Genomic DNA, 14,494 nt, shown 5'->3' on the forward strand with positions numbered 1-14,494 from the left:
TTTGATTTTGCAAAAGCCTATCTTTTTCACTGAGGTTCCATCCTTTCTATGCCCTTCATCCCATACCACCACCTACTCATATTACATCCTGTGCCACTAAAATAATCTCTCTCTTTCTCTCTTCTTCTCTTTCTCCTTCTCTTTCTCCCTCCCCTTTATAAAGCGTGCTGTCTTTCAATTAACATAGTGATGACCTATTGTCACCCATTACCATGCTAATCCTGAGCTGGTGTGAAATTACTTTATAATAAACACTATGGAGTTCTGACTTTCAATTAATTTTTCACATGCTGCACTAAATCAGATTAACTCTCCCCCCACCACCACTACTTTTGACCACAGATGTAATTCTTTTCTTATAATGAAATGGAAGATTAATTTATATGAAGCATATCTGTACACATTGGCAAATAAATGTAAAGATAGACTTTGTGCCATATTTGCATTATGCAGCGTTGGGTCTAATGCAGAATCTCTGAGATGATTAATTTTTTGTGTTCACTGGGGTGGGGAAAGACATTTCTAGTTGTTGTTGTTGTTTCTCTATTAAATTCAAACTAAATGTTTCCACGAAGAAGAGGCAAAGAAATGCTCACATATGCTGAAAGAGTGGTGACTTCTCCCATAAATCATACAATACTACACTAGGAGAAGCTGGAGGAAAATGTAAACACTCTGAAATGGAAACAATAATCATTAACTACTAAATTGATTGGTGCTCTCCCTGGATAGGTACCTTCACATTCATCCCGAATAAAGGGGGGGATGGCTTTTTAAATGACCATTAAAAGGAAGGATTTTGATGACAATTGAAAGCAGATGATGGCTCATGCCTCTTGAAAACTAATACAGCCCCTGCACTAAAGTATATTTTTGGTGAAGTAATTATTTTCATCTTTGAAACTCATTATTAGAATGGAGTGATGGAAGATGAATGTAGGCACATACTAAATGAACAAGTTTGTGTTAAAAAAATTAATCATGCTACCCAGATGCTGGGCTATATATTTTCCTCTGTCAGTCTCCAGTGTATTTCATTCAGCTTCTTTTATTACTACAAAATATTGATAGAAAAAATTGCGCAATACATATATATTTTTTGACACCAAATGAGAAAAACTGCCAGAAGAACTAAAGGTATGGCACATATAAGAGATAAATGTGTACTTATCAAATCCTTTTAAACCAATCTTTTATTAACCATAGAAGAAATAAAATCTTGCTCAGTGTTGCAATAATGAAAATACTTACCACTGAGTTATTTTAAGACAGACTAAGCAAATCATGTCTGGCAAATACTAGAAATTTATTCATTCATTCAACAGGTATTTATTCTATGCCTGCTATGTGCTAACCACTACTTTAAGTATAACTGATAAATCAGTGAACAAGACAAATTCCCGTGCCCTCGTGGAGATTCCCATCGAGGGGGATGCAAACTTGAAATTATAAATAGAGTCTGTCACCATCTTCCTAATCATTTATTGAACTCTTACTGTGTGCTCACCACAGTGCTAAATGCTTTCCATTTACATACTTCAATCCTCATGCTTAACACTTTCCTTCTAGGTTATTATCATACACATTTTATAGATAAATTTGTTACTGACCCTTCCCCATTTGGTCCCCAAGAAAGGTCCTTCTTCTGTTCCGTAGCAAAGGAAAGCTTTATTCTTTGATCAGAGAATGACAGAGTTGCGAGCTCAGGCTATGAGGCCCGTATTCTCCCAGGCAGGCCGTGGGTGGGGCTGCTTTATAGGGATCTCATCAGGTGGGGAGGGAGTGGAGTTCTCTCTGGGCATGTGCAGCTGTGCGGCTCCTCTCAGCGCTGGCGAGACCTCTGCACATGTTCCTCTATAAGTAAGTAAAACTAGGCTAAGCACAAAGGGAAGAAAGCTTAGATATCATTTTATTACCCAGATTCTGTTTTTATTCGCCAGGAATTGTTAATGGGCTTTGCCGCTGACAGAATAGCTAAAGCTTAGAAGTTAATTTGTCCTAAACCCACAGATACAAAGTGGCAGAGGTAAAATTCAAAACTAAGTTTTTTGGACTAAAACTCCTGTGTTATACTGCTTCTGCTGTTCATTGTCTCAAAAGCACATATCATCATCTTGTATTTGTTCAAATTTTAGTTTTTACACTATGGTGGGTGTAAAATAGGTGTAAGGTGTAAAATAGGGTGTAAAAATAGGAACAGAAGGCACATCCCTCACTTAAGATTTCCAGTCTATTGGGAGAAAATTACACACTTATGAAATAACTAGTTTTAAATTTTCTTTGGACAGCTAAGTTTAGAGTCCATGGACATGACGTGTGCATGTTGAGGGGGAAAGGGACAGGATTATTTGCAGACATTTATCTCTGTTTGAATAGCATATTCAAATTTTATGGATTTACCCATTGTAGAGTACATTATTAATTTAATAGAAGCTTTTAAATAAAAATTGAAATAAGACAACATTAAATGTAGCCATTATATGCTATACAGTGTGTCCTGATTTCAATTCTATGGAATTGTGAGAAGCTTGATTCTTAGAGTGGAGGATGTACAGCAGCATAAGAACAATCTGTACCTTGAAGGTTGAAAAGACTTCACTTTGAAACTGTATGGACCCAGAACATTTTAAAAAAGGATCTTCTGGCTCACTCTGGCAATCTATTTCATGATATTATTAAATTTTGCTATTTTCCTAGATATTTTTTCCAAGTTTTCAAAATATATTATCATAAATGCAATCAAAATATATCTTTATAACCAAATTAATCTTGACATCTGCAATTATTTCTAACTTTTAATGCTTATTTTTTTATTTGCTTTTTCTTTTTTCACTTGATCAGATTCATTAGTATCTTATCTCCCTTATTGTTTTTTGGTTATCTTCTTTATGGTTCTTCAAAGAACCATTTTATTCAAACTGTCAATTCTTACATTTGTTTTTCAATGTTCTTTATTTATTAATTCATTCATTACTGCTTTTATGCTCATTAATTGTTCTCCTTGCTCTACATAGGTATATTTTTTTTCTTTTTATAATTTCTTGAGTTAAATAGTAATTTTTAATTGTAATTTTTCCTCTTTAAATCCTGTGAATTTTCTTCCTTGGCTGTATCTCATGATTATTTTCCTAGATATTCTGTATTTTAAGCAGTTTTGAGATCCTTCTTTACCTAAGAATTTTTTAGAGTAATGTTTCCCAAATGATTCAGGTTTTTCTCTGTTCATACTTTCAATATTCATTCCAGTTTCAATAGAATGCAGTTCAGAATGTTGTCTAATATTTCGTCACATAGGTACTTGAAATAAAATGCTTTTACTGTTCATATAGTATAAAGTTTGATGAGTATCAATTTAAACAAGTTTAGTTATCATTCAGATTATCCATGCCCTAGTTATTCCTTGAGCATTTTATTTGAAAATAACTGAGAACATTGTGTAAGATCTTCTAATGCTATCATATTTCTGTTCATTCCTTTTTTATAGTTGCAGTAGTTCTACTTTTAAATTTTAATACTGTGATATTCAGGATGTAAATATTCATAATCATTGTGTCTTCAGCAGCAAAACTGATCCTCTGGTTTCATGTAATAAACCAATATACTGGGATACTTAATGAGATGTTGTTTATGACAGAAAAGATTTGAGGCAGACTAAAGGTCCATCAGTAAGGGCTTAGTTAAATAATTTATATACATCCATACAATCAAACATGTATACTCATTGAAAATAATGAGAAAATCCTATATGTACTAATTAGCGACAATCTCAAAGATCTAGTTCTAAGTGAACAAAGCAAGGTTCAGAATAATGAATAGAGTATATGTTATCTGGTCCATGGAAAGCAGAGTACCAGTGGTAAGAACTCAAGTTCTCATGTTAGTCTGTTTGAATGAATCCTGGCTAAAACTCCTACTAGTTTCTTGACCTGAAGGTAAGTTACTTAACATCTCTTCATCTTCACTTGTAAAATGCGAACAAGAATTAAGTACCTATTTCTTAGAGTTTTTGGAAGGATTAAATGAATGAATACAAGAAAAGTGCCTAAAATACTGCCTGGCACCATGTGCTCATAAATGTTTATTTGTTAACATTTAAAGCAAAAAAAAAAAAAAAGACAAAATTAAAAAACCCTCACATACATAAATATGTACGTGTATATAGATATATATCTATATCTCATAACATATAGTTTGAAGGTACAGTGGAGTGATAGCAAAAGCATCTCTGATCCTTTACCCCTCCCTGTATCTGTGCTTTTACAAGGTGATTTACTGCTCCTCCCATCAAGACATGGAATCTATTTCCTCAGCCCTTGAATCTGGGCTGGCCCTAAATATTAGAATGCAGCAGGAGTGGCAGTTTGCCAGTTCAGAACCTAGGCCTCATGAGGCCTTTTGTGCTTCTGCTCTCTTTCTCTCAGACCCCTGCCATTGCCACCATAGGAACAAGCCTGGGTTAGCCCGCTGAGTAAGGAGAGACTACATTGGGGTACTCATCATCCTACCTGTCCCAGCCATGGTCATCACAGGCCAGCCACAAACTGACCAACCCCCCCCCCCCACAAACCAAAGATTCATGAATGAGCCCAGCTGAGACCAGAAAACTGCCCAGCTGGCTCATAAAACTATAAATGCTTACTATTTTAAGTGACTGGGTTTGGGATGGTTTGTTATATATCAATAGCTAGCTGATAAAGAAGAATATATGACAACTGACAGCAAGGATTATCTTGGGGTATGAATTTTGGTTCATATGAATTGGGATGGACTGAGAAATAGATTTCACTGTAGACCTTCTAGATTTTTTTATGATATACAGGTATCGCCAATTTTTAAATATCATTATTTTTAAGAGAATGAACCATGCACTCACTAATTCTCAATATAGGAGACCGACTAGATCTAAACTAGATATTTGGTGTGATTCTAAACCAAAAAAAGATATAGAATTTTAAGATGATTCTGCAGTGATAAAGGTGTGTGTCATGAAGGTTTACATTCCTGCCACAGCCATACAGATGATTCATGAAAGATACCTTGAAGAGGCATAAAGAGTTTGTTTGACTCCTTGAATGTCAAGGAATGAAATTAGAATGTTCTCTAACACCATGTACAAAACTAAACTCAAAATGGGTTAAAAACCTAAATGTGATACCAGATATGATACAACTCCTAGAGGAAAACATAGGCGGAACACTCTTTGACATAAATCACAGCAATGTTTTTTTTGGATCCTTCTCCTAAAGTAAAGGAAGTAGAGGCAAAAATGAACAAATAGGATCTAATTAAACTTAGATGCTTTTGCATAGCAAAAGAAAACAACACAAAAACAAAAAGGCAACTTAGTGAATGGGAGAAAATATTTGCAAATAATATGACTGATAAAGGATTAATATCCAACATATATAAATAGCTTATACAATTCAACATCAAAAAAACAAACAACTCAAAAAGAGGGTAGAAGAACTGAATAGACATTTTCCCCCAACTATTGCAGACAGCCAACAGAAACATGAAAAGATGGTCAATATTGCTAATCATCTGGGAAATGCAGATCAAAATCACAATGAGATATCACCTCACACCTGTCAGAATGGGTATTATCAAAAACTCTACAGGGAGACCTTCAAGATGGCAGAGGACTAAGACATGGAGATCGCCTTCCCCCCACAAATACATCAGAAATACATCTACATGTGGAACAACTCCTACAGAACACCTACTGAATGCTGGCAGAAGACTTCAGACTGCCCAAAAGCAAGAAACTCCCCACGTACCAGGGTAGGGCAAAAGAAAAAAGAAAAATCATAGACAAAAGAATAGGGATGGGACCTGCACTTCTGGAAGGGAGCTGTGAAGGAGGAAAAGTTTCCGAACATTAGGAAGCCCCTTCACTGGCGAAGACAGGGGCGGGGGGGTGGGGTGGCAGTGGGGGAAACTTCAGAGCCACCGAGGAGAGCTCAGGAACAGGGGTGCAGAGGGCAAAGCAGAGAGATTCCTGCACAGAGGACTGGTGCCGACCAGCACTCACCAGCCCTAGAGGCTTGTCTACTCACCTGTCGGGGAAGGTGGGGGCTGGGAGCTGAAGCTTGGGCTTCGGAGGTCAGACCTCAAGGAGAGGACTGGGGTTGGCTGTGTGAACACAGCCTGAAGGGGGCTAGTGTGCCACAGCTAGCCGGGAGGGAGTCTGGGAAAAAGTCTGGACCTGCCGAAGAAGCAAGAGACCATTGTTTCAGGGTGCGCGAGGAGAGGGAATTCAGAGCACCACCTAAACAAGCTCCAGAGACGGGCGCGAGCCGTGGCTATCAGCACAGACACCAGAGACGGGCATGAGACGCTAAGACTGCTGCTGCAGCCACCAAGAAGCCTGTGTGTGAGCACAGGTCACTATCCCCACCTCCCCTCCTGGAGGCTGTGCAGCCCGCCACAGCCAGCGTCCCGTGGTCCAGGGAAAACTTCCCCAGGAGAACGCATGGCGAGCCTCAGGCTGGTGCAACGTCATGCTGGCCTCTGCAGCCGCAGGCTCGCCCCGCATCCGTACCCCTCCCTCCCCCCGGCCTGAGTGAGCCGGAGCCGGCGAATCAGCTGCTACATTAACCCCATCCTGTCTGAGCAGGGAACAGATGTCAAAGGGCAACCTACATTCAGAGGCAGGGTCAAATCCAAAGCCGAGCCCCACGAGCTGTGAGAACAAAGAAAAGAAAGGGAAATTTCTCCCAGCAGCCTCAGGAGCAGCAGATTAAATCTTCAAAATCAACTTGATGCACCCTGCATCTCTGCAATACCTGAATAGACAATGAATCACCCCAAAATTGAGGTGGTGGACTTTGTATGATTTTGTTTGTATAGCTTTGCTTTTACCATTTGTCCTAGGGTTCTGTCTGTCCGTTTTTTGGACAGACAGAGTAGAGTCTGAGTTTTTAGCGCTTGTTATCATTAGTGACTTTGTTTTTTGGTTTGGTTGCTCTCTTCTTTCTATCTTTCCTCTTTTTTTATTACTTTCTAATTTTTTTAATTTTTAACAATGTTTATTTTTTAATAACTTCTTTTCTTTCTTTCCTTCTTTCTTTCTCTTCCTTCCTTCCTTCCTTCCTTCCTTCCTTTCTTTCTTTCTTTCTTTCTTTCTTTCTTTCTTTCTTTCTTTTGTTCTCCCTTTTCTTCTGAGCCATGTGGCTAACAACATCTTGGTGCTCTGGCCGGGTGTCAGACCTGTGCCTCTGACGTGGGAGAGCAGAGTTAAGGACATTCATCCACCAGAGACCTCCTGGCTCCACATAATATCAAACAGCAAAAGTTCTCCCAGAGATCTCCATCTCAACGCTAAGACCGAGCCCCAATCAATGACCAAAAAGCTACAGTGCTGGACACCCTATGCCAACAACTACCAAGACAGGAACAGAACCCCACCCATTAGCAGAGAGGCTGCCTAAAATCATAATAAGGTCACAGACACCTCAAAACACACCACAGGACGCAGTCCTGCCCACCAGAAAGACAAGGTCCAGCCTCATCCACCAGAACACAGGTGTCAGTCTCGTCTACCAGGAAGCCTACACAACCTACTGAACCAAACATAACCACTGGGGGCAGGCACCAAAAACAAGGGGAACTACCAACCTGCAGCCTGTGAAAAGGAGACCTCAAACACAGTAAGATAAGCAAAATGAGAAGACAGAGAAACACACAGCAGATGAAGGAGCAAGGCAAAAACCCACCAGACCTAACAAATGAAAAGGAAATAGGCATTCTACCTGAAAAAGAATTCAGATTAATGATAGTAAAGATGATCCAAAACCTTGGAAATAGAATGGAGAAAATGAAAGAAACGTTTAACAAGGACCTAGAAGAACTAAAGAGCAAACAAACAGTGATGAAAAACACAATACATGAAATTAAAAATTCTCTAGAAGGAGTCAATAGCAGAATAACTGAGAGAGAAGAACGGAAAAGTGACCTGGAAGGTAAAATAGTGGAAATAACTACTGCAGACCAGAATAAAGAAAAAGAAAAGACAAAAATTGAGGACAGTCTCAGAGACCTCTGACACAACATTAGATGTACCAACATTCGAATTATAGGGGTCCCAGAAGAAGAAGAGAAAAAAAAGGGACAGAGAAAATATTTGAAGAGACTATAGTTGAAAACTTCCCTAATGTGGGAAAGAAAACAGTTAGTCAAGCCCAGGAAGTGCAGAGAGTCCCATATAGGATAAATCCAAGGAGAAACACACCAAGACATATATTAATCAAACTATCAAAAATTAAAAACAAAGAAAAAATATTAAAAGCAGCAAGGGAAAAACAACAAATAACATACATCGGAATCCCCATAAAGTTAACAGCTGATCTTTCAACAGAAACTCTGCAAGACAGAAGGGAGTGGCAGGACATATTTAAATTGATGAAAGGGAAAAATGTGCAACCAAGATTACTCTACCCAGCAAGGATCTCATTCAGATTCAATGGAGAAATTAAAAGCTTAACAGACAAGCAAAAGCTAAGAGAATTCAGCACCACCAAACCAGCTTTATAACCAATGCTAAAGGAACTTCTCTAGGCAGGAAGCACAAGAGAAGGAAAAGATCTACAATAACAAACCCAAAACAATTAAGAAAATGGTAATAGGAACATACATATTGCTAACTACCTTAAATGTAAATGGATTAAATGCTCCAACCAAAAGACATAGTCTGGCTGAATGGATACAAAAACAAGACCCATATATATGCTGTCTACAAGAGACCCACTTCAGACATAAGGACACATACAGACTGAAAGTGAGGGGTTAGAAAAAGTTAGTCCATGCAAACGGAAATCAAAAGAAAGCTAGAGTAGCAATTCTCATATCAGACAAAATAGACTTTAAAATAAAGACAATTACAAGAGACAATTACAATTACAAAAGAAGGACACTACATAATGACCAAGGGATCAATCCAAGAAGAAAATAGAACAATTGTAAATATTTATGCCCCCAACATAGGAGCACCTCAGCACATAAGGCCAATGCTAACAGCCAAAAAAGGGAAAATCAACAGTAACACAATCATAGTAGCAGACTTTAACACCCCACTTTCACCAGTGGATGGATGACCCCAAATGAAAGTAAATAAGGAAACACAAGCTTTAAATGACACACTAAACAAGATGGACTTAATTGACATTTATAAGACATTCCATCCAAAAACAACAGAATACACTTTCGTCTCAAGTGTGGACGGAACATTCTCCAGGATAGATCACATCTCGGGTCACAAATCAAGCCTTGGTAAATTTAAGAAAATTGAAATTGGATCAAGTATCTTTTCCGACCACAATGCTATGAGACTAGATATGAATTACAGAAAAGATCTGTAAGAAATAGAAACACATGGAGGCTAAACAATACACTACTAAATAACCAGGAGATCACTGAAGAAATCAAAGAGGAAATAAAAAAATACCTAGAAACATATGACAATGAAAACACGATGACCCAAAACCTATGGTATGCAACAAAAGCTGTTCTAAGAGGGAAGTTGATAGCAATACAATCCTACCTCAACAAACAAGAAACATCTCAAATAAACAACCTAATCTTACACGTAAAGCAATTAGAGAAAGGAGAACAACAACAACAAAAAAAACCAAAGTTAGCAGAAGGAAAGAAATCATAAAGCACAGATAGAAAAAAATGAAAAAGAAGTGAAGGAAAAATACAAAGAACAATAAGACTAAAAGCTGATTCTTTGAGAAGATAAACAAATTTGATAAACCATTAGCCAGACTTATCAAGAAAAAAAGGGAGAAGACTCAAATCAATAGAAATAGAAATGAAAAAGAAGTAACAACTGTCACTGCAGAAATACAGATGATCATGAGAGATTACTACAATCAACTATATGCCAATAGAGTGGACAACCTGAAAGAAATGGACAAATTCTTAGCAAAGCACAACCTTCCGAGACTGAACCAGGAAGAAATAGAAAATATAAACAGACCAATCAAAAGCACTGAAATTGAGACTGTGATTAAAAATCTTCCAACAAACAAAAACCCAGGACCAGAAGGCTTCACAGGCAAATTCTATTAAACATTTAGAGAAGAGCTAGCACCTATCCTTCTCAAGCTCTTCCAAAATATAGCAGAGGGAGGAACACTCCCAAATTCATTCTACAAGGCCACCGTCACCCTGATACAAAAACCAGATAAAGATGTCAGAAATAAAGAAAACTACAGGCCAATATCACTGATGAACATAGATGCAAAAATCCTCAACAAAATACTAGCAAACAGAATCCAACAGCATATTAAAAGGATCATACACCATGATCAAAAGGGGTTTATTCCAGGAATGCAAGGATTCTTCAATACACACAAATCAATGTGATAAACCGTATTAACGGTTTTTTCTCCTTCAATTAAATTGAAGGAGAAAAATCATATGATCATCTCAATAGATGCAGAAAAATCTTTGGACAAAATTCAACACCCATTATGATAAAAACTCTCCAGAAAGTAGGCATAGAGGGAACTTACTTCAACATAATAAAGGCCATATATGACAAACCCACAGCAAACATCGTTCTCAATGGTGAAAAACTGAAATCATTTCCTGTAGCATCAGGAACATGACAAGGTTCTCCACTCTCACCACTATTATTCAGCATAGTTTTGGAAGTTTTAGCCACAGCAATCAGAGAAGAAAAAGAAATAAAAGGAACCCAAATCAGAAAAGAAGAAGTAAATGTGTCACTGTTTGCAGATGACATGTTACTATACATGGAGAATCCTAAAGATGCTACCAGAAAACTACTAGAGCTAATCAATGAATTTGGTAAAGTAGCAGGATACAAAATTAATGCACAGAAATCTCTTGCATTCCTATACACTAATGATGAAAAATCTGAAAGAGAAATTAAGGAAACACTCCCATTTACCATTGCAATAAAAAGAATAAAATACCTAGGAATAAACCTACTAAGGAGACAAAGGACCTGTATGCAGAAAACTATAAGACACTGATGAAAGAAATTAAGGATGATACCAACAGATGGAAAGATATACTATGTTCTTGATTGGAAGAATCAACATTGTGAAAATGACTCTACTACCTAAAGCAATCTAAAGATTCAGTGCCATCCCTATCAAACTACCAATGGCATTTTTCACAGAACTAGAACAAAAAATTGCACAATTTTTATGGAATCACAAAAGACCCCAAATAGCCAAAGCAATCTTGAGAAAAAACAGAGCTGGAGGAATCAGGGTCCCAGAATTCAGACTATACTACAAATCTACAGTAATCATGACAGTATGGTACTGGCACAAAAACAGAAAGATAGATCAATGGAACAGGATAGAAAGCCCAGAGATAAACCCACACACACACGGTCACCTTATTTTTGATAAAGGAGGCAAGAATATACAATGGAAAAAGGACAGCCTCTTCAATAAGTGTTGCTGGGAAAACTGGACAGCTACATGTAAAAGAATGAAATTAGAACACTCCCTAACACCATACACAAAAATAAACTCAAAATGTATTAAAGACCTAAATGTAAGGCCAAACACTGTAAAACTCTTAGAGGAAAACATAGGGAGAATACTCTATGACATAAGTCACAGCGAGATCCTTCTTGACCCACCTCCTAGAGAAATGGAAATAAAAACAAAAATAAACAAATGGGACCTAATGAAATGTGAAAGCTTTTGCACAGCAAAGGAAACCATAAACAAGACAAAAAGACAACCCTCAGAATGGGAGAAAATATTTGCAAACAAAGCAACTGACAAAGGATTAATCTCCAAAATTTACAAGCAGCTCATGCAACTCAATATGAAAAAATCAAAGCAACCCAATCCAAACATGGGCAGAAGATATAAATAGACATTTCTCCAAAGAAGATATACAGATTGCCAACAAACACATGAAAGGATGCTCAACATCACTAATCATTAGAGAAATGTAAATCAAAACTAGAATGAAGTATCACCTCACAGCAGTCAGAATGGTCATCATCAAAAAATCTAGAAACAATAAATGCTCGACAGGGTGTGGAGAAAAGGGAACCCTCTTGCACTGTTGGTGGGAATGTAAATTGATACAGCCACTATGAAGAACAGTATGGAGATTCCTTAAAAAACTAAAAATAGAACTACCATATGACCCAGTAATCCCACTACTGGGCATATACCCTGAGAAAACCGTAATTCAAAAAGAGTCATGTACCACAGTGTTCATTTCTTCTCTATTTACAATAGCCAGGACATGGAAGCAACCTAAGTGTCCATCTAACAGATGAATGGATAAAGATGTGGCACATATACACAATGGAATATTACTCAGCCATAAAACGAAACAAAATTGAGTTATTTGTAGAGGTGGATGGACCTAGAGTCTATCATACAGAGTGAAGTAAGTCAGAAAGAAAAAGACAAATACCGTATGCTAACACATATATATGGAATCTACAACAACAAAAAAATGGTTCTGAAGAACTTAGGGGCAGGACAGGAATAAAGACGTAGATGTACAGAATGGATTTGAGGACACGGGGAGGGGGAAGGGTAAGCTGGGAAAAAGTGAGAGACTGGCATGGACATATATACACTACCAAAGGACGTAAGGTAGATAGCTAGTGGGAAGCAGCCGCATAGCACAGGGAGATCAGCTTGGTGCTTTGTGACCACCTAGAGGGGTGGGATAGGGAGGGTGGGGGGGAGACGCAAGAGAGAGGAGATATGGGGATATATGTATATGTATAGCTGATTCACTTTGTTATAAAACAGAAACTAACACACCACTGTAAAGCTATTATACTCTAATAAAGAAAAAAATATGTTAAAAAAAATAGCTACAGATAACAAATATTGGTGAGGATGTAGAGAAAACGGAATCCTTGTATACTATTGGTGGGAATGTAAATTGGTGCAACCACTCTAGGAAACAGTGTGGAGGTTTCTTAAGAAACTAAAATAGAATTACTGTATGACCCAGCAATTCCACTCCTGAGTATATATCTGAAAAATTCAAAAACACTAATTCAAAAAGATACATGAACCCCAATGTTCATAGAAACATTATTTACAATTGCCAAGATATGGAAGCAACCTAAGTGTCCATCAACAGAAGAATGGATGAAGAAGATGTGATGTATATACACACACACACACACACACACACACACACACACACACACACACAATGGAATGCTACGCAGTCAAAAAACAAAAGAATGATATTTTGCCATTTGTAGGAACATGGATGGACTTGGAAGGCATTATGCTAGGTGAAATACGTCTGACAGAGAAAGACAAATAACATATGCTGTCACTTATATGTGGAATCTAAGAAATACAACAGACTAGTGAATATTACCAGTGGAAGTGGGGAGGGGCAATATAGGGGTAGGGGAGTGTGAGGTACAAACTGTTGGGTGTAAGATAGGCTCAAGGATGTATTGTACACCATGGGGTATAGCCAGTATTTTGTAATAACTGTAAGTGGAAAGCAACCTTTAAAAATTGTATAAAGAAAGAAAATTTTCAAAAAATAAAGCAAACATTTAAAATTTTCTAATTAATTTTTTTTTAAGTAGTAAAGGAACAGGACATAAAATATAAGGCTCTGGGCTTCCCTGGTGGCGCAGTGGTTGAGAGTCCGCCTGCCGATGCAGGGGACGTGGTTTCGTGCCCCGGTCTGGGAGGATCCCACGTGCCGCGGAGCAGCTGGGCCCGTGAGCCATGGCCGCTGAGCCTGCGCGTCCGGAGCCTGTGTTCCGCAATGGGAGAAGCCGCAACAGTGAGAGGCCCCAATACCGCAAAAAAAAAAAAAAAAAATATATATATATATATATATATATATATAAGGCTCATTTTAAAATGACATAATGCAAGGAAGATCTTCCTGTTACCTTTTTTTTTTCTGTTTTGTCTCTTTCTTGTACTTGTGTCTGATGAATGGTGCACAAAATAAGCAGGAACAAAAGAAGAAAGAACATTTGCTCAATTTGGAGGGAAAGGAAAAGGCTTGGTGCAGAAAAGTGGGGTAGAGTTAGGCAAGGAAAGAGATGAGGGTAGGATATTGCAGTCTGAAGGGACAATGTGAACCAAAGGCCTCAAGTAGGAAAGTGTGTGTGTGCGTACACATATGTATGTGTGTGTGTTATGAAACATGTATCTGTGTATCCATGCTACTTAAATGTATGCATACATATAAATATATTGATATGTGCATCCGTTTAAGGTAAGTCATTTAGTTCACCCAACAATCCACTAGACTCAACTCCTTGATACCTGAAACCTCATATTTGTCAGCAACTGTCATAATGTCTGATATATATTAGGGGTTCAATAAATATTTGTTGAATGAATTAAAAAATGAATGAATGAATGGACACAGTAGGATAGGTATGAAAAACCTGAGAGTCAAGGTGTGGCTTTCCCAAATTAAGGAATTAGTAGAATGTATTTCTGACAGTGTTTTTTGTTTTTTTTTGTTTTTGCGGTACGCA

Source organism: Monodon monoceros, unplaced genomic scaffold, assembly GCF_005190385.1.
Source record: "Monodon monoceros isolate NGI ecotype Baffin Bay Population unplaced genomic scaffold, NGI_Narwhal_1 Super_Scaffold_6, whole genome shotgun sequence".
Classification (NCBI taxonomy): Eukaryota; Metazoa; Chordata; class Mammalia; order Artiodactyla; family Monodontidae; genus Monodon; species Monodon monoceros.